This window comes from Cheilinus undulatus, linkage group 6, assembly GCF_018320785.1.
Source record: "Cheilinus undulatus linkage group 6, ASM1832078v1, whole genome shotgun sequence".
Lineage (NCBI taxonomy): Eukaryota > Metazoa > Chordata > Actinopteri > Labriformes > Labridae > Cheilinus > Cheilinus undulatus.
Window position 1 is genome coordinate 52,715,597 of NC_054870.1, and position 25,335 is coordinate 52,740,931.

General features: G+C 38.6%; 1 protein-coding gene across 4 annotated transcripts in view; it reads right to left on the reverse strand.

The window, feature by feature from the left end:
- klc1b (kinesin light chain 1b) overlaps positions 1-18,992 on the reverse strand; it is a 72,185-nt gene extending 53,193 nt beyond the window's left edge. For 2 of the 4 annotated variants that reach the window (XM_041789231.1, XM_041789234.1), the window contains exon 1: positions 8,091-8,231. The gene's annotated coding sequence lies outside the window, so the exon portion shown is untranslated. Of the gene's footprint in view, positions 1-8,090; positions 8,232-18,919 lie in introns of those variants that run through there. The other 2 variants (XM_041789232.1, XM_041789233.1) reach the window with 2 other exon arrangements.
- Positions 18,993-25,335: the final 6,343 nt, after the last annotated feature.

Here is a 25,335-nt window from a genome sequence, read left to right on the forward strand (position 1 = left end):
TTCGATTTACGAAAGTTTCCTTTAAACCCCAGGGTACTGTGTTTTAAAGAGAGAGGGAACAATTTACCTTTAACTGAGTACATTAAATGTGATTGTCTGCTCGTTTTCATTGTAAAGAAGAGCGGTTAAAAAGAAGGTTCAGAGAGATGGCACACTTCTTCAGAGAGAAGTTGAATAATAAGATCATTAAGCAATTTCATCACCCATAAAATAAAGCCTTTAAGAAGTCCATAGAAACCACTTTGTTTCTGGAGCTGTGAAAATAATCCTACATAATCTTAAAATGTGTGACCTGGTGTTTGATCCTTGCTGTAGATTCAAATTAAAGGGACCAAATTTCAGGCCAGTCATTAACCGCGAATAAGCTTCTGATCTGTGAGACTTCCTGAGTGTAAAACCGGTCCCGGTAGTTTTGTATGCACATTTTTAGTGTGCCAAAAACAAAATGAGCAGCGGGCGTACAGTCAGCCGTGCCAGCATGCAGAGCAGGAAAATGTGCTAAGTGTGCAATTATTCAGCAGGCAAGAGTTAACATGTTTTTAAGGGAACTTTACATGAAAAGGAAAACTCAACAAAGCAAGGAGAAGTGGAGGGAATAGTTCCTGCCAGCAAACAGACTCTGCTTTACATAAAAGTCTACCTTAAGCCTCAGACAAATCATGTATTTGCATAAGCAAAGAGCTGTTCTGTGGAGTTATGGAGCACGTACAGTAAAAGGCTTTATGAGCTTAGAGCTGAGGGAAGTCAGGACGAGGATTACTAAGGTTTGACTTCATAAAGTAGGGCTGGGCGATAGAGACCCAATTTATTAAATATACTACACTATAGTACAATGCAATGCTGTTGATATCAAAACAGTCATGCTGTTCCAAAAACTGGGCTGAAGAGTTTTGTAAAAATGTTGAATTGCGATTATTTTCACCTATAGTGTGATTTTGATATGATTTGTGGTATTAAAGAGTGATCATTTTTACTTCCTTATTTACTCTCTACTTGACTAAAACAATTAAAAAACATAACTGATTATTAAAAGAAAATAAGCTGGATTGATTAGCATGTTTTTTTCGCTAATTCTATACAAAAAAGCTGATTTATTCTTACACTGATGTATGAGATATGCACTGGAACTTCTCTGCTGCAAAACTTTTAACTTAAAGGGAACATATTATGAAAAAAAAAAATCACTTTTTCAGGCTTTTCTAACAAAAATCTGCGCCCCTGGTCAGTCCACAGTACCCCCAAGAATCAGAAACATCCCCCCATCTCCACCTTTCAGAAAATGTGTGTTGAAACAAGCCATTCTCAGATGCGATGTCATGTGGGGAGTTAGCCCCGCCCACAGTTTCAGTTGGCCCTCCCAACTTGGAAGAAAGTTCTGCCCTCCTCTCCTGATATTCCTCTCAGTAGCCAGCTGACAGGAGGATCAGGAGAGCCACATCTATTACGCCACATCCATTTCCTGAGAGGGGCAGAATCCGACAACTCAGTAACATTTAAAGCCACAGACACAGAAACAGCTGGTTCTGAGCAGGGCTGAAACAGAGGGGTTTTGACTTCACAGGCATGTTTTAGGGACCTCTGAGACTCATATAAATGGGTCTTAAAAGGGTAAAATCTGTCCCCTTTAAAACAAAACTTAAGAAGGATCTTTGGCACGTTTTGCACCTTAGGTTGTTTTCTGCCCGCTAGGGGCGCTGTCGTCACAAATGGCGACCAAGAAGAAAAGCCGGCGTAGAAGAAGACTTAACGGGGAAATCCAGCTCCTTTCACATAAACAATGAAAAAAAACAGAATTTATGCTGTCTTGGGGTTTCTGCTTTTGCACTGGGGCATGAGGAGCAGCCAGCAAGACGATGAGCTGTCCAACATGTCGTTCTTTACACGAGACGAATAAATAAGCACGGACTACGACGTGTTGCCATGGCTACACAGATGCCAAACGGGGTACCGACATGTATTTGAGTGTATTAAATCACAAACAAATCCGTATATCATTACGCTTTATGCCACTTCCTGTCTTTGGTTCACAAGTTGCTCTGTTTTGCTTTCACGCCTCAAACGAACTGCACCAGGGTTCATTTGGACGCGGATCGAGACCCCCTGTTTTCAAGCAGACCAGAGTCCGCTTGTTTGGTCCGCACCAGAGATCGTGTGAGCTTTCACACCACTCCAAACGAACTGGACTATCCGGGAAAATGGACCAGAGTTCGTTTAAAGCAGACCAAACAGCTCTGGTGTGAATGCGCCCTTAAAGAGACAGTGCATCTCCTGTGATTTGAAACTTGCAGAAGCCCATAATGCCACTCCAATAAAATTGTGACTACATGTTCAGACCTGGTTAAATAAAAACATTTCATCTGACTTTAACTGGCCATTAGTGAGTGCAATGTCTAATGAACTATTACCAGAACACCCCATGCAAATGTACAAGGGCCCTAAAAAAAATCCTTGTCAATTTAGTAAAAAATCTGAACAGGATCTTCCCACATTTCTGGGGAAAGAATTGTGAGCAAATTCTGTAAACTGCACTGAAATTTGTGCCCCAGTATATCTCATAATGATGCTGACCTAAAATGACTCGGTAGATCTCAGGGCCCTTCTCTACTGGTGCGTCAGGACCTGAAAGTGGGTCATGAAGCCGTTGTTGGTGGGTCCCACATGTTAAAGACTTGTTAGAGAAAATCAAGACATGATTTTGGTCTCCATTGCCCAACTTCACACAAAGACAACTCAGACAGCTGAGGAGGAAGTTGTTCTTCAATAGGAGCATTCAGCCCATTTCCTCCTGAAAACACTGGGCGCCAGAGCTCCTACCTGATCCGATATGAAAGAATGTCTTTGAAAGATCAATCATATTCACAACAGACGACTTATTAGCCTGTACAGTTACTTTGAGGATCAGCATTTTCACACCCATGAGGATAAAACAGCCTCAAAAGCAGAAACTAACAGAGAGATTTTCTTTTAATGTCAGCGAGGAGACAAACAACCCTGATAAAACAGAAAACACCTGTAAGGAGGACTTTCTTCTGACAGCTTGAGTTAATATTTTCCAAGTCTTTAAGGAGCTGAGATAAAGTCCAACAGGCTTGTTGTTTTTCTTTAAAAATTAATCTTTAACATTCTCTTTCTGTATTTTAAACCACCCATGTGCACATGCAGGAAAACAAATCGTAGCCCCAAAGAAACACGATGGAGGGAGTTCAGACTGATCTACCAGGACCTAAAACAAGACTTCTCTTTCTGCTGCAGCCTATAGGAGATTCAGCAGATAAATCCACAGCTGTTGAAGAATTATTGCAGAACTCTTTAGAGATGATGATATGTCCACTTCTGAGCACTTGTTAGAGGTAGCGAGAGAGAATGAAGAGAAAAGTCAGCTGGATCCTCCTTCCAATAATGCCACTGACTGAGCTAAGATGTCCTGTGTTAAAATTTAAGCTTCTTACGTTTAAAAATATTTATCTTCTTGCTGCCAATGCTGTCCTCACTTTACTCCATGGGAAACACTGGAAAAGCACCAAAGTTTTAAAAGAAATCGACAAATACTTCATCGGCTAGGTGTATAGTGGAGGTATTGGACCTTTAAAAACTGCTGGTACACTTCTGGACACAGTCTACACTGTATAAAAGCACATGCAATGTTACAGAATGAAAATATTCCCACTGTTTTTGTATAATTTAGACATTGTGCAGAACCTCACAATGATGCCAATCTATGATAACTATCAGTACTAGCAATTATTGGACATTAAAAGCTAAATATTATTATTTATTTGAATGCTAACAAAGTCAGCTCACAGAGTAAACTACAAGTATCTAAAAACAAGTTAGAACTGACATGTTGACCAGATGTACTAGAGCTGGGCAATCAATCGAAAACCAACATTTAGAGCCTCTAAGTGACGTAAATAAACATTATTTATTCAGTTAAAACTGTTCAAATTTCATGAACTGGTTGATTACAGTATCCTGCAAATTACGTACAAAGCTCATAAGAAATTATTGCCATCCAACATTCAGCAAAGATTTGAAAAAAGAGAAAGTCGTTACAATTTAAAGGGAACAGAGATCTTTAAAAAAAAAACAAGATTTAGAACCAAATTGATGGACTGTTGTGTTTCTGTGAAAGGAATCAGTTTATGGAATAATCTCGACAGAGAAACTAAAGAGTCTATGTCAATAATTATGTTGAAAAGAAATATTAAAGCTAGTATGATGAGAAAGTATGAAGAAAAGGTAAATTGTGTTAGGGGCCAGGGTGCCATAATATGGATTTTCAGATTGGTTTTTTGTTTTATTGAATGAAATAAACAAATAAACTTGCTGTGTCAAATATTTCAAATTTTTACTCTTTACTTGGAAAAAATGGACTTCAGACAAAAAAAAATCTATTTCAGCTGATGCGTTTTGATTTCAAATGTTTCAATAAATAACCATAAACTGATCATCTGTGCCTGTTCCTTTTAGTTGTTTGTTTTAAAATTAAACAATGTCAGCGGTTGGGGGTGGAATAATCGTTCATTTATTGTAATTGAGGTTATAAAGTTTGATTAATCGTGATTGATTTTTGCCATAATTGCCCAGCCCTAATATGTACGAATAAGTCTGTGGAGTTTCAGGCAGAACCAACAGACCTCTGTCAGCTGAAATCTTTCCTAACATAATTTAAACATTGAATTGTGTTTTAAGGACTGAAGTTTTCGGTCTGATCTATCTTTATACAGATAACACCACTGGCTAAAATTGATATGTAAATACTGGCATGTTGGATACCTGCAGAAATCTAAAATCATTCATTGCTAATCAGTGCTGCATCTGTGCTTCTGCTTGAACAGGACAAAAAAATCTCTGACAGACTTACTGCAGATAACAAAAGGCCCTGTGCCATGCTAAAGCACATTCATCCTCGGCCCCTCGCTGGCCTCTCATCGCTCCAAACCCAACAGGGCCTGAGTTTGGATGATACTGTAATATGATACACACAGCTCACAAGATGCACAACCTCGCAGAGTCAGCACAATGGAGAAATACAGACCACATGAAAGTCAGTAAATTTACTCACTTTGTGGCTTTCTAACACTCCACTGTTGTTTAAAATGACTGAGAAGAACAGTTAGATTTACTATTGCTCTCATTCTACTGCATACCTATGCTGTTGGCATGTAGGAGCAGTCTGAATCCCACCTCCTCTATACTTATTCAAGCTTTTAAACCATATGTACTTCTTTCTACACGTATCTTTACTGAAGTGTTTAAATGACTGTAATATATCCAGATTTATAAACCATGTTCTTCTTAAAAAGATGCTGCTATCTCACAGTCTCCTCACAGGAGCATAAACCATTATTTCACACTCTCAGGTAGATCCTACAAAGTCTGACTTGAATATAATCAAAGCAGCTATGGAGAAAATAACCACAAAGAACCATGCTGCTGAGCTTGGGCACAGTACAGCTTACCTAGTGAAAGAGTGCTTAAAGCAGGGGTGTCAAACTAGAAGCCCGGGGGCCAAATCCGGCCCGTGGAACAGTTAAATCCGGCCCAAAAGATTATATCTTAGTTCTGTTATAACTGGCTCTAAAATATGAGTTCTGAAGACTTCTGTGGATCTATCCTTGATGATTCAAGATTTCCTTGTTAAGTCATAAAATCTAAAAAAGTAACGAGTATAAATACTTAAATAAGAAGTTAGGAATGTGGAAAAAGAAGTTAGTTTGTGTTTTAATTTCATATTTCAATTTTGCATCTCACGATTAGGACTCAAACTTAGGATTTTGACTTTTTATTTCGTACTTTGGGCATTTCAACTCATAGTATTGACTTTTCATATAATATTTTGAGCTTTAGGATTTCAAATTTTAAATTCTAAGTCATATTTTGACCTTTTTAACCAAAAATTTTATGTTTTAGCTTATATTTTCAACTCCAACCTTTGACTTTATAATCCCACAGTTTGACCTTTAAGACTGACAATTTAATGTTTTGAATCATATTTTGACTTTTAATTTCATGATTAGAAATACTATTTCATATTTTGACATTTAAACTCATGATTTTGACTTTCTTTCTAATATATTTACCTTTGAAAAACATGATTTTTCAATTTCAATTTCATGTTTGGAACTTTTTCAACTAATACATTCACTTTTCTCAGATTGTGAGCCTTTAAACTTATCTTTTTTGGACTTTTTAAATGTCAAAATCATTTATCATCGGTGCAAAGCTTTTTTCAGATTTTCTTATTGATGAAATGAGGTTGACAGTTTATGGTTAAAAAGGGGACCCTGTTAGGTCCTCAGGTTAGACCTGAATCCAGAATCCGCCCCTGCTGTGATGGAGTTTGACACCCCTGGCTTAACACTAGAACCAATGTGGATCTCTACATACCTAAAATAGCCAACGGGTCAAACTTACCTGTCATTAAAGTGCCTTGATTTTCATAAATAGCACTGATCGAGGACTGTTAGTTAACCACTGGCATTAAACAGCTGATTAACCACAGATAGAAAACTAGATCAATGCTGGAAGATGATCCGTCACATTTAAAATTGTCTTTGGACTGTCTGCTAATCCTGAAACTTCCTCATCACCGTATTCTTCTTCATTAAAAGCACTAAGATTACCTTTAGACATTTATCCATGGTTAATGTCTTTTTTCCCTGTTGTATCCATGCTGAAGGTTGATCTATTGACCTCTGATTAGGCATCAGAGAGATGGTGGGACAAATCAAGGCTTTCATATGGGGTAAATGTGACCTGCATGGTGGTTCTAGATAGAAGTGTCCATTAAAAAAAATCAGTTTAGGCAAAGATTTATTTTATGACACCAGGTGCTATTTAACAAACTTTTAGGAAAAGTCAAAGACTGATAGTCTTTAAAACTGTATCCACATCGAGTAAGATACAATTAAAGAACAGCCTTGGGTAAATTTGACCCATTGGCAGTTCTAGTGTTAAAGAAACAACTGAACAGTAAAATCTTCCTCCTTATTGATCACAAAAATAAAGTTCTCCCTTCAAAGAGATGCCAGATTGGGGCACACTTGGCCGAGCAGTTAGGTCCCGTCCCGGCCGGTGGCTCCTTTCCTGCACGTCTCCCCCCACTCTCCACTGTTTTCCTCTCTAAATACATGTAGCTATAAAAAAGTACAAAAATATATCTTTAATAAAAGACGCCTGATGTGCATATAAGCTTGTCAGAATCAGCACTTTTACTGCAGCATTTAAAATAAAACAATCTCCTTTATGTTGGCATTGAAAAGTACCCCCAGCTTCATAAAGAGTTCAGATCTTTTAAAGCTGCTACCAGCAAAAGAGAATCTGAATTGCACAAAAAATGAAGAAAATGTTTTGATGATTTCCAAATGCATTTGTGCAATTTAGACAGTGTGCAGGAGTTTGCCTGCTATTTGGGGAACAAAATCCCTAACATCAGGTGCCGAAGGCTCTGTTTTTGCTGCAATGGTCTGCAAACAGGCATTGGTATAGTTTGATTTTAATGAAAATCATGCTGAAGTTTAAAATTCTGGTATCATTACAACCCTAACGAATGACAAAAAGAATTCTCATTTGCACCAAAAACTCTCTTGCCTTCTGTTTTCACAAAATGTTTTAATAAACAGATGCAGGAATAAAATGCTAAAATATCACAGAGTCTGTTCATATAAATTTGGCCTGTTGGGAGGAATATTAACGTCTTGAATCAAGCGGGAGACCTACTCAGGTAGAGGAAACCATTTCTGACAAATGCACTAGCACACAGCTACTTGATCCATCATTTAAGATACATGCAGCATTGATAAAGCATGCTGCACTATCAGATGCTCCTGCATGTCAGAGCTTATGGCAGCAGATGAAGCATTTTATTAAACAAGGCTTTACCATCAGATGCAATCAAAAACAATTATGTGCATGCAAAAAGTCAAAGACAGCATTGCTCTTCTTTTCCAGATTAAAAAAACAACTGTACCAACAAACGCCAAAATAATCTCAATGACTTTCCATTTAAACCCAATAAGTCTGCTGAAGGGTTAACCCATTCATCCTAAGAGCTGTATCTGTTCTAGCATGCTGGAGCAGCAACTAACCTGGGTTTCAGTAGCCGATCAGCATCATAGTTTGGCAGGAAGAACCGCCGATGAGATAATGACTCCTCCTCCAGCTATAGCGCTACACGCCAGCACAGTGCATCATAAAACTGCTGAGCTAATCCAAAGTGATGCCTCTTAAAATGAAAAAGGAAAGTGAGAGATGGAGCCGATGAGAGAGGAGAGGAGGATGGTGGACGGGGGGGCGGCGTGAGCTCAGCACAGGAGGCTGATGACCTTCCCTCTGCTCCATCAGAACATCAGCAGCGCACATTGAGAGGCAGCCCCACCCACGGCAGGAGACTGGAGGAGCAGGTCGGGTGGGGGAGGGAGCCGTCCTCATCGAGACTCTGCTCCTCTGCACTCATCAGACACAAAGGATCAGCTTTAATGAGGCACAATGGACCCGGCTCTGTTACACTATTTATAGGCTCAAAAGGAGGATCGCATGCCACCAACGATGACGAGTCAAAATCTATCTCATGTGACGAAAAATGACAATAAATCACTGATTAACACGCAGAGCAACACCCTAGAATCTCACCTCAGCACTGCACACCAACAGCTGCATGGTGAGCCAGTTTATAACATCCAAAATCAATCATTTCCAATGTTCTATCAGGTTAAAGGTCACAGTAAAAAGGAACATTTTGTCCCAAAAACACTCACAATAACACTCAGCACACACTCCATGACAAATAAACCTGAAATCTGCTTCTGCTTCATGGTAACCAGATGAGAACAGAGCTCTTCAGTCAAACATCTGTCAATAGGTCACCTTTTCCTGAAGGGCCAAAAGAGAAGAGGATCAAGACTCCAACAGGAATGCAAAGACTAAAAGACAGCAGTTTTATTTGCATTAGCTTTAATATTGTAAGTCATGTTTTTTATCCAGAGTGCACGTGGATCTCAGCAGAGATGAAGGCTGTCATAGCACCAGAAATTCAATCAGGTAAAAACTGATGGATATCGATTCAGTCTTTACAACACACTCTAAAGTTTAAGGAATTTCATACTGGTACACTGATTACAGTGATGTGTGAGGCGGACTGTTCTAGATGAAAAAAGGGTTTTAAAAGTGTGTGCTGTGCTTCAGATTTTACAGTTTGAGAGGCTGTAAGCAAAAACCTGCAAACTGTTGAAAACAGCAGCGTTTTGGTTCTTCTTGGTAATCTCTGACTAACTCCTTCCTTTCTGGACACTTTTGTTGAGAAAAAGATGCAGTTTTTTAAAGCTCTGGCTCTTTTTGATGATATTGGCCGTTAAGATTTGGAGACTGCTTTTATGATACTATTTGTTCTAAAAAAAAAGTTTAAAAAACCATGAAACCACAGCCTAGATCCTCTACTAACATTAAAATCACTGGCTAAGTTTTGCTGCAGCACTAAAATCTTTCAAACATGCCTGATGTAAACACTTCTCTTGTCAAATAAACCAACCCACTTTTATTTGATGCTGTTTTGATGATATGGATCAGGAACTGTGTTTTTATAGACTACTGATCTATGACTCCACCTAGCCGAGGGTCCAAAGGTTGTATAATATGGCAGCCATCATAGCGTATCCACCCTAGAAGCTGACATGAATTCCCAGAGAGCAGAGGAGTGCGTTATGAAAGGCAGCTCTGTGTTTAAAGGAGCGACTCAGTGGACCTTGTATCGACAGGTTTATTTGCCTCGGAGCTGTGAAAACCTGGGCCATCTCACGGAGCTTCATTAATCTTCACCAGCAGAGGCCTCAGCTGCACATGACCACATTCTCCTTCAGAGAACAGCATTATCACTCAGTCACTTTTCCTCCCTGCCGTTACTGTAAGGCTGTCAGAATCATCAGTACTTCACTTCTTTTAAAGAACTGCATTCTAAAATAAAATGTGAATATATTACTGCTTCTGATGATTCCAGATCTGTCTAGTCTTAGCTGTCCTGTAGGAATACCCGTAGTAAACAATGCCCGAGCAAAGCAAAAATATTCAAAGGACCAACATGTGGAACTATGGCAACAACATACCACAATGGAGCAGAACAGCAGCTGATGATGTCCATCATACTTTCTGAATGGTTTTCTTCTTCTGTCATGTTTGAATGGTCTAGCACAGTGTTACTCAACCCTGCTTAACTGAAGAGCCCAGTTGTTGGAAAATGCCTTTGAAAGAGCCACTAAGTGGTGCAAAGTGGCAAAAACAGCATGAAGTAGCAATAAAAATAAGTTAAAGGTGGCAAAAATGGTCCAAAAGTGGCAAAAAAATGAGAGAAAAGTGACATAAATGGGCAAAAAGCAGTCAAGAGTGGCAAAATAGGGCCAAAAAAGAAGAAACAAGTGGTATTTATTGGCAAAAGGTAGCTTAAATGGGCAAAAAGTGGCAAAAAATTGTGAAAAGGGGCAAAAATTGTGAAAAAATGGTAAAAATGTAGCAAAAAAATGAGAGAAAAGTGACATAAATGGGCAGAAAGCAGTCAAGAGTGGCAAAATAGGGCAAAAAAAGGAAACAAGTGGTATTTAATGGTAAAAGGTAGCTTAAATGGGCCAAAAGTGGCAAAAAAAATTGTTAAAAGGGGCAAAAACAGTTCAAAGTGGCAAAAACGTGGGAAAAATTAGAGAAAAATGACATAAATGGGCAAAAAGCAGTCAAGCGTGGCAAGATTTGGCAAAAAAAAAGAGGAAGCAAGTGGTATTTAATAGCCAAAGGTAGCTTGAATGGGGAAAAAAGTGGCAAAAATACAGAAGTGAAAATGAGCAAAAATGGTTAAAAAGTAGAAAAAACATGGCAAAAAATGAAAGAAATGTGACTAAAATGGGCAAAAAGAAGTCAAGAGTGGCAAAATAGGGCAAAAAAAGAGGAAACAAGGGGTACTTTATGGCAAAAGGTAGCTTAAATGGGTGAAAAAAGGCAAAAAAATGGTGAAAAAGGGCAAAAATGGGATAAATGTTGCAGAAATTGGATAAATGGGACAACTTGGTTTGACAATAAATGCGTTTTGTATAAGTATGGGAAACAAACTGATTGATGTGATTAATTTCTGAGGTCTTATTTTTCCTTTTCTAAGGTTTTCTGTGGGAATAATTTTTCAAATTAAGACGTTTAAGAGCCACAAATCATCACAAAAGAACCACACCTTTAGTATCACTGGCCTAGCATGTTTCGGAGGATAATCATGTTAAAAATGAGAAGAAACTGTCCTTATGTATGTGGTCTCACATGTTTTTAGATTAATTAAGATTTCTAAATTGTTTAGTGTGCAGCCAGCATAGCGGGCAAGTTGAACTGCACAAACAGCCTCATTAGGATCGAAAAACTCAACCATTTTCCACTGTTATGCTGCATGCATAGGTTTGAGTTTAAGCCCAAATACTTTAAAAAGTTCACATCCATATGAACAAGTTCTACTAAAGCTAGATTTTGTGAGCAAACAGTATTCCTAATATAAGCTTGGAAAAAAGACTGTCAGAGAGAGGGTGTGGTGCCTGCTGTTTTTTTAACCATACTTTACCGACACAGGAAATGGAAAAAAGCCGACAGCAGTGTCCGATCGCAGTGCCATCTCCCCAGAGAGGCATTTCCTGTGAACCTGATGAAGTTCGACATCAACAGATCACCTCATCTCCCCCCATTTCCGGCACAAACATCATCCAAACAACACACCATCCACATCACTCCCAGACACAAAGGAGAGGCTGCCAGAGAGCAGGGTGGGGCCAGACTGGGACACGCAGGAGGGAAGTGTCACTGACGCTGTCGGCATTCATCCATCAGTGCACTGGAACCAGCTGCTGCAGGGCTGTTTCCACGCCACCAGATGTCTGAAAATGTCTGACAAAATTCTTATACTGATGTGCAACCAGATGCAAAGTAGTGAAAAGTCTGTGTCCCAGCTAAGGAGGCTGATGTGGAAAATGTGGCGTGCTTGTATGCTCCGCTCCAAAATAGCTTCAGTCAAAAACAAAGCTTGAAATTTGATGCAACATCATTGTAGCAGCGTATTAAGGATTCTGCACAGCTTGACCTGCTTTAAACACAAAAGGAAGTCTTCAGTACATTTCCTCATAACTTAGAACCATAAAACAATAACTAGCCTTATTGTGAGATTATTTATTAACTGTTATGGATCATTTTTTTATCCTGTTTTTATTGGTGGCACATTTCATCAGTGTGACTGACGGCATATATTATTCCTATTTAGTTTAAGTCCCTTTGTCTTTTACGTCTTCACTTTTATTACTCAGGGGTTTTTATCGTTTTAATCTCACATATTTTTTCTGCTCATCTATTGCGTCTTCTTTTGTGCCGTGGAAAAGGAGGTAGACTTGTTTACTGTAAAATAAATCTACCCACATGTACAAATGTACATGACCTGGCTTAATTTACTTTTGTTATGAAAAAGGAACAATTTCCCCCTCTAAATTTATCAGGATCGAATAAATAATAAAAAGTATTTCTGTTTCAGAGAATTAGAGGTGACAGCTTTACTTTTCCGTGAATGATGCAGACAGAGAGATCTCTGCATGGTTACTGACTCCTTCCACCCTGCACATGGGCGGGTTGATCTCCTGCTCTCTGATGGGAGATATCGCTCCATTAAAGCTGGGACGGGCAGGTTATGAAACAGCTTCTCTCCACAGGCCATAAGATCATAAAACAGATGCCATTGGGGCTGATGCACTGATCATAATCAGGATTATTCTGATTGATCTTGGAGTCCTGATTTTTAAACAAGATTTCTTACAACATCCAGCACATTCATCAATCTTAACACTGCTAACAACTAAACATTCAGAACTAAAGATGCTCTGACTGTAAAAATCAGAGACGATACTAATTTAGCTGATTGAGAACATCAATGCTGAGGGTTTTTTCATGGTGTCTTTTGGATTTCTCTGAAGCTTGACTGTGAAAATTTTTAGTCCAACAAGTGTCTTTCTTTGCTCTGTAAAAACCTCGTCTGAGTCAGCAGATCGGTGGACCTGATGACCCCCAAAGTCTGTCATCAGGGCCATTATAGGCTGATGCTAAGTTGATGCATCCTGCATCCCTTTCCTGAACACTGAAAAACAAGCAATCAATAAAATATTAAGTAAAAATCTGTAACATCAGGAAATATGTTATCATTTACAAAAATAATCAGCTAGGCTTTTAGCAACTGTCAAATCTAATTTATCACATTTCATGTAGGGGTGCACAATAGTGGATTTTTGCTGATATCCGATACTTACAGATTCATTTTAGCTGAAACCGGTATCGATACTGATATTTAGATATGTTTTAAATGACTAAAAATTCTGTCCTTTGAACACAATTTTAGGTTTGAGGATGAAAAAAGAAAAACCTTTTTTCTTAAAACACACTTTAAAGTTTAAAGAATAAGAACGAATAAAGAAAAAGATCTCAACTTACATAGGTCTGTTGCTCCAGCCTAAAACTCCACTGATTTATTAGTATATATGGACAAATTTTACAGTTTATACAGTGCTTAACAAATGTATTAGACCACCTGTCATATTTGTCTCAGAGTCCATCCAGCATCATGAAGTGCTTTAATGCGGGCTCTTTCATTTTCAGTCAGCTCTCCATGTTTTACCATTTTGAACAGGAATGAGGAATTTCAAACTGAATTCTCCCAAATTTGAGCCGGCTCACTGGGCTTCTCTGAGAAGTCAGAAATGAATCAAGCATAACATTCAACCACTAAAACTCATTTTTCTGTTCAGGAATGACAGTGCATAACTATAATTTGACACATTAATCAAGGAATATTAATGTGCTTTACTATTTTTCAGGTTTTTGCTAAATCAGTACATTTGAAAATTCATGGATAACATTATAATTCTATTTTAGCATTAAAAATATTATATGGGTTAAAGAGCTTCTACATATTGGTGTATTAACCATTGCAGAAACATAAAAAATGATTTTGGTAATTACCAATGCTGTTCATTTAGGGCAGCTGTGGTATAAACTTTACTTTGGTTGGGGTTAGGGTGGTCTAATAAATTTGTTAAGCACTGTATATGCTGATATGCACGGCCAAAATATCGGATGTAAATATCGGCAAAATTTCTAATATCTGCCGATAATATCGTGCATCCCTAATTTCATGGCCATGCAGCCGAAATTGAAACAGAAACTTGATTAATCGCCCAGTTCTTGCTCACACCCTGCTCCTGAAATCCAACAAAGAAGTGGCCCTTTAAATGACTTTTTAACAATATTCATGTGTTAAAATATGCAATACATTTGATTTACTTTTAAAAAGTATGGATGCACAGATACCAATACCAGTATCAGGTATCTGTGTCCATACCAAGCCTTTATACTCATTAAACACTGCAAGTACTGTACCAGGTATTAGGGCAGAATGATTTGCAGCAATTTATATTTTTATGCAGAAAATTGTGATTTTTTTTCCCCAAACATTGTGATTTAATATGCGATTACTCTTGGGTTAATCTTGTGTACAAATTCAAGCAATAAAAAAATCCATAAATAAGACCATGTGTATTGAAATAAATAAAATTATTTCCGAAGCAATTAATCCTTTTAGCATGAATCTGAATATGGGGTGAAACAAGCTTTAAGCTATAAAGGAGGTGGCTGGGGTGGAGGAGGTGAGGCTGGCTACCAGCTGATCACAGTTGGGGTATGACTTTCATGAAGTAACGCTAGGCTTCATCAGTTTTAGATAGAAAGAGCTAACTACTTTTGCTCAAATATCATGTCATTTGCTTTGTTTAAGGATGTTATCATTTTTATGTCATTGATTTTGATTAAGAAAAACATATATAAAACACAAAAAGGAGGATTTTTGTAAACCATTATAAAAAAAACTGACACTTGAATGTTTGCATAACGGGCATAAAATCTCTACCGCTGCAAAAAATTGTATTAAACTGGTATTTTCACACATTTCAAGTAAAAGAATCATGCAACTTCTGCAATTTGAAAATTGCAACAGGTCATATTGTGATTTAATCTAATTTGCGATGAATTGCCCAGTCCCACTTATCATGTTAAAGCATGATGTTAGCCCCTCATTATGAGAGTATGTAGCCAAAGTTAGAGCCATGTGTGCAGTCTGGTGATATGAGAACATAAATGAGGATGGCAGAAGTACAGAATGAAAACTATGCAATGATAAACTGTCAAGAGAAGGGATGAGAAACCTCTGATGAAATTCAAAGTAATTTAAAGATGTTTTTGTTCTGTTAGTACTCGTACTTGTACCTGGTATCAGTGAGGATCCAAATGTAAGGACTTCTGCTCATACTTGGTCTGGGAAAAAGTGGTATTGGTGCACCCCTAAAAAATCATGCCTCCCTTTGCTCATACAACTCAGGCTCTAGCAGACATTTCAGATGTAAGATCAGGTTCAGGTCACTTCATTTGTACTCGTAGGTAGGATGAGTACCAAAAACTGACACTGATATAGTGCCAAACACCTACAGAACACCTCTATGAGGCAGATGTAGGTACTTTATTTAGGTAGTAGATACCACTCACTAAATGTCTGAGCCAAAGATTTAAACAGTCTCTTCTCTGTCTGCTCAGAAAACTGTCCCTTAATGCCCTTCAGCATTCAGATCTGTACTTCTTACAGAATAGATGGTTTACTTTAGGTAAACATAAAATGAACACCAATCCTCTGACATGTGAGAACATCTTAAAGCAACAACAACACCATGCTACTCTTTGACACTTTGTGTTTCTGCTGTTCATCTCCAGGGTCAAAGCCTTGCACAGAGTATGGGGAGCTTTCTTCCACTTACAAGACAGGCGTGGTTTAGGGTTAATGTAGCACCAGTAGAAAAACCAAAACAATACCAAACCCTGCTCGTTGGTAGATTTGTTTCAGAGTTATGGGGATAGTGACATTGCAGTAGAGATTTACCATGATTTAACATGTCAGAGAGATGGAAACAACTGGAAATGGTCCAAATATCATAACAATATAACAGACTAAAATGCTCAAACCAGAGCATGTCAGAGAAATATCAAAGCCTGGATGACCTCTAACCAACTCAAACTCAACAGCAATAGAACAGAGCTCATGGTTGTGGCCCCTAAAGCGCTGCTGTGGAAGGTTGGAGATCTCATGCTTCATGTGGACAGGACCTCCATCTGTCCGTCCTCCGAGGTCCAAAACCTGGGCGTCATCCTGGACTCCACCCTCTCCTTCCAGTCCCACATAAAATCTGTCACCAAATCCGCTTTCTATCATCTCAAGAACATCTCCAGACTCCGACCATCACTTCCAGACCCCGTGGCAGAAACCCTCATCCACTCCCTCATAACCTCCCGTCTAGACTACTGCAATAATCGTCCGGGGTACCAAGCAAAACCCTGGACAGGCTCCAGTTTGTCCAAAACTCTGCTGCTAGACTTCTCATCCGCACTAGACCCTGGAAACACATCACTCCAACCCTCATCCACCTCCACTGGCTCCCTATCAAGTCCCGCATCAACTACAAAATCCTCCTCCTCACATACAGATCTCTCCATGCTCTGGCTCCCCAGTACCTTTCTGATCTCCTCCATCCATACACACCACCCTGCAACCTATGGTCTTCAGACACTGGCCTACTTTCCACACCCAAAACCAAACTCTGAATCTATGGAGACAGAGCCTTCAGTGCTGCAGCTCCCACTCTCTGGAACATTCTTCCTGCAGACATCCGTAGCGCTCCATCTCTGGACATTTTCAAAAATCATCTCAAGCACCACCTGTTCACCACAGCCTACAGTCTTCACTAAACCCCCGCTGACAACACTGATCATCAACTGGCGGTCAGGGGGCCATATCAGGCCCCCAAAAGCTTCCTGTCCGGCCTCCAGAAGATCGTTAGATTCAGAAAGGAAGGAAAAGAAGACAATGTGGTTTTAAGAGTATCCCTTGGTGTTAAATGTCTGCAGCTGTTAAATCAATCCCACTAACAACTGATATTGACAGAACTTTAGAATGACTTCACATTCGATCGGTTTTTGCTGAAATTTATTGTCATAATTAGCAGATATTTCAAAAAGGGTTAAGGTTGGCAGGAGTGCTGCAAAAATGGCCAGATAAAGTGGTGAAAAGGGGGTAGAGATTAGCAAAAATGGGTGATAAGTGGTAAAATGGGTTTTGGAGTGGCACAAAGGGACAAAAACCGGAAGAAAAAGTGGTGAAAAGAGGTGAAAAGAGGTTAAAATGTGGAAAAAATTGGTAAAAGAGAAAAAAGTGGCATCGAGTATCTGAAATTGGTTACAAATGACAAAAATGTACAAAAAAGTAATGAAAAGAGGTTAAAAAGTGGAAAATATAGAAGAAAAGTGGCAAAATGGAGAAAAGAGTGGCACAAAGGGGATATAACATGCAGGAAAAGTGGTTTAAATGGGTTAAAGAATGGCAAAAAATGTGTTATAGAGGCAAAAAGTAGCTAAAATGTGTTGAAAGTGGCAAAAATTGGTTTAAAAAAAGGAAAAAATGTTGAAAAAATGTAACAAACAGGGGTTCAAATGTGGCAAAAATAGAGGAAAAGTGGCAAAAATGGATAAAATTGGCACAAAGGGGATAAAACAGGCAAGAAAATTGGTTGTCTGCTGCATTATAGATAACAGAGATAGATCTCTCTGGTAATTCCTAAAAATGTCCTGCATTTTGAAAGAAGATACAAATAATACTACAATAATATTTCAATTAAGGCCAAAATATTGATTTAATTTTTGTGTATTTGAAAATCGGCCCCCAGAGTTTCTGTTGGGACTAAATCTGGCCCTTGTGTGAATGTTCCTGATGACCCCTGCCTTAGACTCATCTATCCATCACATAGTTTGTCCAGGTCTCATCTGTTTCTTGTAAAGCGTCCCAGGGTTTCTTGAAAGGCACTATATAAATTCAAGATATTCTTATTATTATTATTTATAAAGTCGCCCCTTTTTACCCTCTGGAATTTAGCCAAGGCAACTGCAAGCTCAGGACATAAACAAACAAACAAACAAACAAACAAATAAATAAATAACTAGGTATAACATATGGCTACAGCTTAAAGGTATTTTGTTCAGAGTTGTTCAGAGATTTGGGACCAGACGACTTCATGGGGAAAAATGAATGACAGTGTACAAAGGCTCAGGTTATATCATAGTCAATGTATGAAGTGTGATAAAGGTACTTGGAATATCGAGTAATACTGTATTAACAATATTATTTGAAGGGCCATTGGTGCGAGACAACATTTCTACTGATTCTTTCTCTATCCAACTATTTAAAGACAATACAGACACGAATATAAAGATGAGAAATCTCCTTATTTTATCTACCTAACAGTCAAATACAAAGACACATAATCTAATAATACGTACTGCATACTAACAAAGAAAACTATGGTACTGTGGGATGCCTATGGATGCCTCTAAAGACCCGTACATTATCGAACAGTACTCAGAATCGATCACCGATCAATCGTTAAATTGATTAAATTACTGAATCAAAGGTAGTTTAATGAAAAGCTCCGCAAAGCTAAACCCAATGTTTCTTCTCTACTAGAGAGATTAACCCCCTGTCACTATAACCTTTAATTTAAGGGATTTTCCTGTGATTATTCCTTGTTTTATCACCTCTGACAGTGAAGCTGTTTATCTGTTTAAAGGTCCACCAAGCTAACGCTAAAGCTAGCTCAAGCTAACCAGCTAGCATCACCACTCCCTGATTCTTACAGGTTTAGATCCGGTTCAAACCGCTAAGATTAGATATTTTTTAGACATTTTACCTCGAGTAGATGCCATTTAGAACCACGATCATGTCGCCTAACATGAGAAACACTTATTCTAAATGAGCAGTAAGGATAAAGCCAGTACTTACCGAGAGCTAGGACTGACGGCTAACTCAGCCCCTTCAGATCCAAAATGTCTGACACAGTCACAAACTCCCAGCAGCCAATGCGGCTGAGTTGATGAAAAGTGACGTCATGTTTTGTTTTCCTCCTGCCTGTCTCTGTATAATATCATATATTATTATCCTGCCATGACAGGTGATTTTGTCTCGGTCTTTCTTGTTTTAGCATAATTCATCACAGCATGGAATATTTTAAACAATCAGAAATGTATCTTTATATTTAAAAAAAAAAAGAAACGTGATTATTATTTAAAGCCATATCAAAGCAGACATTACTGTCGGTGGTATGTTTTCTTTTTTATCACAGCACTGAAAAAAAAACCCACGGCAATTAATGGGCCTACTGCAATTTATTACAGCTTGTACAGTAAATTCCATTACATGAAAATACTTAAGAGCACACAGTGACATCTAGTGGTGAGAATGAATAATCACAGCTATTCTGACTAATATAATATATATGAAGGTTTTCAAAGTGTGAGAGCGAGCCTCCCCCAAGAGGAGATTATTCAGTCAGTGGACTCCCACCCACATAAAGATTCAGATTTTAAAAAAAAACTTAACCATATTGTCAAACATTTATGTCTATTTTTAAATATTTTTTAACATTTATGTCTATTTTTTAATATCTTTTAACATTTTTATATCTTTGATATTTTGGTCTGCAAATGTTCTTAAACATCTGTCTTTACCAGGTAACCAGTTATTTGGTTTCAGTAATTAATTTATTGCCAATACTACCTGATTACTCTGATCTGATAATCCTTAAAGCAGCGTTACTCAACCAAAGAGCCAAACTGTTGAAAAATACCTTTGCAAGAGCCACAATCTAAGTGGTGGAAAGTGGCAAAAACAGCTTAAAGTAGCAATAAAAATAAGCTTGAGATGGCAAAAATGGTCAAAAAGCAGCAAAAAAATGGGTGAACTGGGCAAAAATGGGGATAAAAAGTGAAAAACAGATGGATGAGAAGTGACAAAAAATGAGTAACAGGTGGCAAAACATGGTCCAAAGGTGGTAAAACCAAGGCAAACAAATGAGTAGAAAAAAAAAAGGCAGTCAAGGGTGGCAAAAATGGGCAAAAAGTAGGAAAAAGTGGTATTTAATGACAAAAGGATACTTAAATGGGAAAAAAATTGCAAAAAAACAAAACAAAACAAAACAAAACGGTAACAAGGGCAAAAATTGGAAAAAGTGGCAAAAAGAAGAAGCAAAAATGGCAATCAATATACTTTTCATAAGCCTGACATGTCTGTTTAAAATATCCTTTTTTAAATAGATATTATGTAATATTCTAATTTTCTGAGACACTGAATTTTGGGTTTTCTTATCTGTAAGCCATAATCATCAACATTTAAGAAATAAAGGCTTGAAATATTTTACTCTATGTGTAACAAGTCTATACAATATATGGGTTTCACTTTCAGAAAAAGAGTGACAAAAAATGTTGAACTTTTTCATGATACTTTAATTTTTGAGATGCACCTGTATAGTGAAAAAAGTAAACTATAAATGTTTGTAATACTTGTGGAATTTAATTAAGAAATTAACACACAAAACCCCATAAAGTTTGGGGAAAAATGAACTAACGATACTTCAATACAAGATGACAAAAAGTAGTGCTAGAATAGTCTCATTTACATTTACAAATGTACCCTTTATCCTGTGGAAGGATCAAGACCAGAAATGAAAAAACCCACAGTGTGAAATGTATTGATTTGAAAGAATGATTAAATATCCAGGTACTATTACACATCTAAAAATGATAATAATAGTATTACCAATAATTCAACATGTCGCTATGAGGCGAAGAAAGGTTCACTTTTGGGTAGGTGGCTGTAACAGCTGTGGGACTGTGGGAGAATGTTCATATTGTTACAGACATAAAAATATATTCACATCTATGTGAGCTCGTATATATGAGGTGGAGCAAAACATTTCATACAGTGGTTTTGAATCAGGGGTGGCACACATGCACTATGTGGGTTGTGAGACAATTTCTAGTATCAACATATTGTAAACATGAAGGAAACACAAGATTATCAGCCAAGAAGTAAAACCACTTGCACAACACTATGCACAGTTTAGAAATATATCAAATAGAAAAAACAATACATATTGTTGCTAGTTCTTTGCAAGAAAGGGCACTGACTGTGTTTCAATAAAACTCTAAAGAAGAATTACTAAATGCAATTAAAAGATACTTTGTTTATTGGTAAACTACTGATCATGTCATTTAAAAGTAGCTTCAAACCATTTTTATTTTAAGTTGACTCATTAAGATCGTCTATTTGCGTTTGAGCTTTGAAAACATAAATGTTGGTTCAATAAATTAGAGCAGGGCTTTTCAAAGTGTGTGAGAGTGAGCCCCCCCTAAGAAGACATTATTCATTCGCTGGACCCCCACCCACAGAAAGGATTCAAATTTTAAAAAATTAAACAACATTTCAAACATTTATGTCTAATCTTTCAACATTTTTAACATTAATATATTTGGATATTTTGGTTTGCAAATGTCCTAAACATCTGCCATTCCCTCTTATTCAGTTATAATACCATTAAATACCCCTTTTCATATTTTGGGCCATTTTAAAACTTCTTTTTGCTTCTTTTTCCCCATTTTTTTCCACTTTTATCCAATTATTTCCCTTTTTCACCTTTTTGTCCATTTAAGCTACCTTTCATCATTAAATATCCTTTTTTTCAATTTTTTGCTCATTTTTGCTACGTCTTTTTGCCACTTTTTCTCAAGTTTTGCCCCCCCCCCTTTATTTCTAAACATTTTTTGCCACTTTCTGCCCATTTAAACTACCCTTTGCCATTACATACTACTTTTTTTCTCTTTTTGCCAATTTTTGCCACTCTTGACTGCTTTGCCTATTTAAGTCACTTTCCACTCATTTTTTGTCACTTCTCACTAATTTTTGCTACTTTCTGACCATTTTTCCACTTGTTCCCAATTTTCACCCATTCTCTGCTGCTTTTTGACCATTTTTGCCACCTTTGACCTATTTTTATTGCTACTTCAAGCTGTTTTTGCCACTTTTTACCTCTTAGATTGTGGCTCTTGCAAAGGTATTTTCAATAATTTGGCTCTTTGGTTGAGTAACACTGCTCTATAACTTAGCCCCTATAGTAACTATAAGTCTATCCATTTTGCTCCATGCACAGCACAGGTTAGCAAAGCAAATCACCTTTTTTTCTGGTTTATAGCTCCACGCCTCCCCTGAAGCTCTGTGGCGTCCCCCAGGGGGAGGCCCACCTCACACTTTGAAAACCACTGAATTAGACGAAATATATTTGTAAGTAGGGGCTGTCAAATAATAAACATTTTTAATTGAGATTTATCTCAGAATCCCTGTAGTTAATAGCAATTTACTGAATCATTTCTAATTGCATTAATCACAATTTAAATGTATTATTTTGAATTAAAAACTAGAAACAAGTAAAAGGTAAAGTAAATGTCTGATAACAAAAGGTGCAGACGACTTCTGACTGGTTCACTGAGCTGACTGAGTTTTTAAAAGGGACGTGAAAAGTTAAGGATCAGAGATGGACTTATATTTCATCACTGTGGCTGTAGGGAAGAGTTGAAGTGGCTTAACCAGAGTGTGTTGAGAGAGACAAAGTGTGAGATTGACCGGGATTAAAATAATACTGCACTAATTACGGATCTGAATTAATGGAAATTAATCTTAATAGCTGCCCATCCCTGGAACGGATGATCTCGCACTCTTTCTTTCAGGGTGGGTGCAACAGTCTTAGGCTGAAGGAGCTGCTCAGGGCCCCAACAGTGTCATGCAGTAGGTGAGAGGGGTTTTCAATGATGGCTGTGCTCCCTCCTCCACAGCCAGCCACTGCATGAAAGAGAGCAGACACCATCATACTATCATAAAATGTCCGTGACAGAGTCCTGTACACTCCAAAGGACCTCATTCTCCTCAGCAAGTGCAGACGACTTTGCCCCTTCTAGTACAGGACGCTTGTACTGTTTGATCCGTCCACTTTTGGTTGAGGGGAACACTCAGGTATTTTTATGTCTCTACCCTCTTAATGTCCAGTCTCTGGATGTTCATCTGTGCAGTCTGGGTGCCATCTGACAGATTACAAAGCCGATGATAATCTGCCTGTACTCCACTGGAGGAGTCAAAGAACATGACCCACACAGCGTTCCCGGGGTTCTCCAGGTGAACCGCGGATCTGCACAGCAGGTAGAAGTTGGTGTTATCCACCATGATGTCTGGTCTTCTTCATGGACTTCAGCAAATGAAAGGTGAGGGCCACAGGTCTGAAGCAGTTCAGCTCCCTGAGGTGCAGTCCATGGGGCCGGAACTATGCAGGAAGTCTTCCTCTAGACTCAAGCTCAGGTTAAAGATGACCAGAAGCACCTTGCATTTTGTACAGTCCTTCAGGAGTCTGGGTTGATACCATCAGGACCTGTTAAAGAATGCACACTGTAGATTTATTGATTGGAATTTGCGTTGAATTTGCTTTAAACAATCTGAAGGCCGGAGGAACCATTTTTAGGGTGGAGGAGGACCTGGTGGCCGTAAGGAATAATTGAGGGTGGAGGAGGACCCGGAGGCCAGAGAAACCCTTTAAAGGGTTGAGGAGGACCCGGAGGCCCAGAGGAACCCTTTTTAGTGTGGAGGAGGACCCGGAGGCTGGAGGAATGATTCAGGGTGGAGGAGGACCCGGAGACTGAGGAAGGCTTTTTAGGTTGGAGGAGGACCCGGAGGCCGGAGGAATAATTTAGGGTGGAAGAGGACCCGGAGGCCGGAGGAACCCTTTTTAGAGTGGAGGAGGACCCGGAGGCCAGAGGAACCCTATTTAGTGTGGAGGAGGACCCGGAGGCCTGAGAAACCCTTTTTAGGGTGGAGGAGGACCCGGAGGCCGGAGGAATGATTTAGTGTGGAGGAGGACCCGGAGACTGAGGAACCCTTTTTAGGTTGGAGGAGGACCCGGAGGCCTGAGGAACCCTTTTTAGGGTGGAGGAGGACCCGGAGGCCGGAGGAATGATTTAGTGTGGAGGAGGACCCGGAGACTGAGGAACCCTTTTTAGGTTGGAGGAGGACCCGGAGGCCTGAGGAACCCTTTTAGGGTGGAGGAGGACCCGGAGGCCCAGAGGAACCGTCCACCTGAACACCAGAACCAGGCTGGCCGGCAGGGGCCCTCTGATGGTGGGCCATAGTGCCAGTCGATCAGGATGTGATTTTCAATTCACATCAAACAAATACAAAGACCCTAAATCCTGACCTAAAACCACACACCTTTTGTGATGTTATTTTTGTTATATAAATTTTTTTTTCAAATCTATTTTTTGTGATCTAGGCATTTGTACTGGCATACTTCTAACTGATTTTTGTTTTAAGGCATTCTATTTAAATTTCTATTTTTTTGTCTCAAACACCTTTTTTGTCTATTAAACGCATTTTGTAAGTTTTGTATGTTGGTTGATTTTGTTTAATTAAAAATGCATTTTATTCAGTTATTGTAAACCCATTTTGTGACGTTCTATTGTTTTGTTTAATTGAACACAGATTTTCATTTGAATTCAGTGACTTGTGATTTTTGTTGTGCACTATAATGAGCACTTTGCCTTTGCCATCTATAATGAACAACAACCTATTGAAGTCTGCTTTATTTTATATTTTTGTTGTGCTGTTTCATTAAAGCACGTTTGTAATTTTGTTGTTGTTGATTGTTGTGGTTGTAAGTGATCAACCATGCAGCATTTGGGAACTGAATAAATTGACTCACCTAGTTTTGGTGACCTACCTGCAGCAGGATGACGGTGTATGTTACAACCAGCTCGCTAGGGGAAAGGGAAGTAACATTAAAAAAACCCAGATGTTCAAGGTTTAAATAAAGTTATTTATTAACAAAAGTAAAGTTGGGTTTGATAAACAAAAGTGAGGCAACTAAGGACAAAAAGGTGCTGTGCAAAATGGAAAAACGAGAACAAAAAGAGACTCTAACTTAGAGTTATTAAACTAAACTTTAGCAACACAAGAGAAACCAAAAACCTAACTACCCTAATTAACAAAAGAATCACAAAACAGCACCCAAACTAACAGATAAACAGAGTGTGTGTATAAGGTAACTAATTAGACTATCCAAAAACCACAAAAGACTAGTGCCTCAACAAAGTTACAGAGATACAATAGTTTAACAATAATGTCAACTAGCGAGAGGCACGCGAGCATGGCTGGTTACAGCTTGCTGCTGTCTTCTGGTGGCTGGCTCCTTTTATCCTCTGCACTCTCTTCTGGTTGGTGGATTAGGCTGCAGGACCTCCAGGCCAATCAGGCTTCTTCTGCACAGGTGGATGGAATCACTGCAATAAGCCTATGCAGCAGGGGCAACCTGAGAGCTGCAGAGTGCC